Raw genomic sequence first — 3551 nt, 5'->3', positions numbered from 1 at the left:
TGCAATTGATCCGAACCAGGAAAAAGAAGTCCATGGAGTGAATACCATCAGGCAGGTGTGGCCAATACCAATTGATGCTACAAAAAAGGAGTCTGTAAGCCTCCCCACTTCTTTCCCCTTCCCCCTCCCCTTCCTCCTCCTCTCTCTTCCCTTTCCTCTCCTCTTCCCCTTCCCTCTTCTCCTCTCTCTTCCCTTTCCCCTCCTCTCTCCCCTCCCCCACCCCCACCTTTTAGACCACTGTATGATTAGCATGGCTCAGACTTCATAGATGGAGGGTTCAGCTCAGGAAAGGTGACTCCCCAGAGGAAAACCAGAGATCTTTTACCAGAAGGAGAGACAGATGGTGGGCCAAAAACACAAACACTGTCCACACCCGGCCTCGTGTTCTAACTATGCCTTCCAAGAGCAAGAGCAGAGTAATCTACCAGCCTCCAAAGCCATTTCCCAACTGTGTTAAGCTTCCACCTGCTGGCATTCACTGGGCACCTGCTCAAGAATAGAAAACTGGACTTGGCTTTGAAATTCTAATCCCACTAGGGGAGACCCCAGGAAGTGTGTTCACCCCCTAACAGGAGAAAGAGAAGACAGAATCTATGAATGTCGGCAGGCAAAGCCCAGTACAGCTAGGTACCCCGCAGAAGGCAGAGTCAGCTGTCTTCAAGGGGCCAACAATTCAGGGGAGCACGTGCCAATGTTCCCACCGCTATTCCCTGCACATGGCTCAGGCTGGTACCTTGAAGCAGCCCTGTCTTTGCCCACGAGTTATGGGCAGAAGCAGATGCAGACATAAAAATCGCTGGCCTCAGCTCCTGGATCAGCAAATTAGCCCTGGCAAATAGCAGGACAGCTGCAATCAGCAAAACAGCTCGCATCTTGATATGTAACCCTAGACCCGGGCTTCTAAATATAAGAGACAGCTTAGGGCTACCAACTACTTCCCCGATCTAAAATAGCATCCATATTCACAGTTTACTACCAATCCTGAAAAAAAAGACATATTCCTATTATTATTAGTCCCTGGGGAGTTATCCTAAAAGTAGATGCCTGAACCCACACATTTAATTCCTGTTCTATTGAACACAGAATTATAGATGTTATTCAAGTGTTATATATCACTACGGAGAATTCACAGACAGAAGAAATCCCCCTCCCCAACCCTGATCGTCCCTCATCAGAGGTAAGGAGGAGTAAGCAGCCAGGACCCTTGTTTTTTTATGAAGCATCTCAGTTTCATATTGATACCTGTTTCCCATGCTCAGATAAGCGTCCAGTCAAATTGACAGTGGTTGGGCCACAGTGTTCTTTCTCCCCGAGTATAGGTGGTTCCGGTCCACACCCACACAGCAGGCCACAGATGATCCCCAACCATTTTGCTTTTCCCAAAGAGGCTGCCCCTGATGCTGCTTCAAAGTGTTCATTCCCTAGGCTGGGTGGGCAGTGGGGGGAGTGACACAGAACTAGTTGCTTTATAGCCTAAAAGGGTAACAAATGGCCTGGTGAAGATCGTGAGAGAGAACTTCACACAAACTGCCACATATAAGAGAGAAGGTAAAGGACTGGAGAGATGGCTCAGAGGTTAAGAGCACTGGCTGCTAGCTCTCCCAGAGGTCCTGAGTTCAAATCCCAGCAGCCACATGGTGGCTCACAACCATCTGTAATGGGATCTGATGCCCTCTTCTGGTGTGTCTGAAAACAGCTACAGTGTACTCATATAAATCAAATAAGTAAATCTGAAAAAGAGGGGGGGATAAAGAAATATTCCAATGCCCATCAATACAATTCAATTGACCCAGCTTCGAGTTTTCTTTAGAGACACCTCTGATGTGCCAGCTCTGCCAGAACCAGAGGCTCTCCCTTCTGTGTGCTCATTCAGTCACAATGAAAGCCTCATTCTAAACCGGGCAGTGAGTGGTGGCACATGCCTTTAATCCCAGCACTTACAAGGCAGAGGCAGGTGTATATCTGAGTTCGAGGCCAGCCTGGTCTACAGAGTGAGTTCCAGGACAGCCAGGGCTACACAGAGAAACCCTGTCTCAGAAAACAAATAAACAAACAAACAAAAGACATAGACGGGGTATGTAATCCCCAAGAGAACTCCCACAAGTCTTTACCAATTCAAACACTTTAAAAGTTCAGTCTCTAAGAATCTAAAGTCTCTTTTAAGATCCAAAACCTCTTTTAAAAATTAAAAGTCTTTCAACTGTGGGGACTCCTGCAACATCAGAGTTAAGCTCAACACTTTCTTACATCAAGAGCTCAGAAGAACCATGGTGCAGTCACAATCTGAACAACACAAAACCAAACTCCAAAAGTGTAAAGAACTTGGTATCCAATTATCTGGGATCCACTCCCCATCCTTTAGGCTCCTGGGGGCTGGGAGCGGGGAGAGGAGGATGGCTGAGTTACTACTTCTCCTGCTCTGCGGTCTACAGCACACTCAGCTTGCCTTCTAGGCTTATGTCAAACTCCACACTCCAGACATGCTTCTGTTCTTGACAGCTGTCCCATGGTACTGGCATCTCCAAAATCCTGGGGCCCCTTGTTGCAACTGGGCTTCACCTTCACCAACAGCCTCTCCTGGGCTCTCTCCAGGGACCCCAGCCCTGCCACACAGTGCTAAGCCTCAGCTGCTCTTCATGATCTCATCATGCCTTCAAAACCAGTAGCACCTGGGTGACTCTTACGGTACCAAGTTCTGCCATACAGTCTGGGCCACCTCTGGAACATAGCTTCTGGGTGCTGACCCTGAGGAAACCCTCCCCAGAAGACTGCACCTCAGAAAGATGGTCTCTTCCTAACCACCGCTCATTTCTCAGCTTTAACTGACCAGCATCAATTGTCCCAGTAACTGGAAGGTTTCACTTCAGTGATACTAGTATTTTGTCAATCACAGCTGCCCTTCAACCCCAGCTAACCAGAACCACATATTTCTCAATTCAATACATCAAGCAGCACTGATAGAATCTTTAAACTTCCCTCGGAAACTTCACAAGCCAGGCCTTTCATTGTTCTCAGCGTTCTTATCTTCCAGGTTCCCACAGAACATCCCACAGAGCTCTCAACACTCAGTGGCATAAAGTTCCAAAGTCCTTCCACAATCCTCCTCCCAAAAGTGGCCAGGCCTGTCACAGAGATACCTCACTGTACTGGCTGGTTTTGTGTGTCAATTTGACACAGGTTGGAGTTATCACAGAGAAAGGAGCCTCCCATGAGGAAATGCCTCCGTGAGATCCAGCTATAAGGCATTTTCTCAATTACTGACCAAGGAGGGAGGGCCCATTGTGGGTGGTGCCATCCCTGGGCTGGTAGTCCTGGGTTCTATAAGAAAGCAAGTTGAGCAAGCCAGGAGAAGCAAGCCAGTAAGTAATATTCCTCCATGGCCTCTGCATCAGCTCCTGCTTCCTGACCTGCTTGAGTTCCAGCCCTGATTTCCTTTGGTGATAAACAGCAATATGGAAATGTAAGCTGAATAAACCCTTTCCTCCCCAACTTGCTTCCTGGTCATGATGTTTGTGCAGAAATAGAAATCCTGACTAAGGTGGGGGGGGGGG

The sequence above is a fragment of the Mastomys coucha genome, unplaced genomic scaffold (assembly GCF_008632895.1).
Source record: "Mastomys coucha isolate ucsf_1 unplaced genomic scaffold, UCSF_Mcou_1 pScaffold22, whole genome shotgun sequence".
Classification (NCBI taxonomy): Eukaryota; Metazoa; Chordata; class Mammalia; order Rodentia; family Muridae; genus Mastomys; species Mastomys coucha.
The sequence above is the reverse complement of the archived record's forward strand: the minus strand, read 5'-3'. Positions refer to the sequence as shown.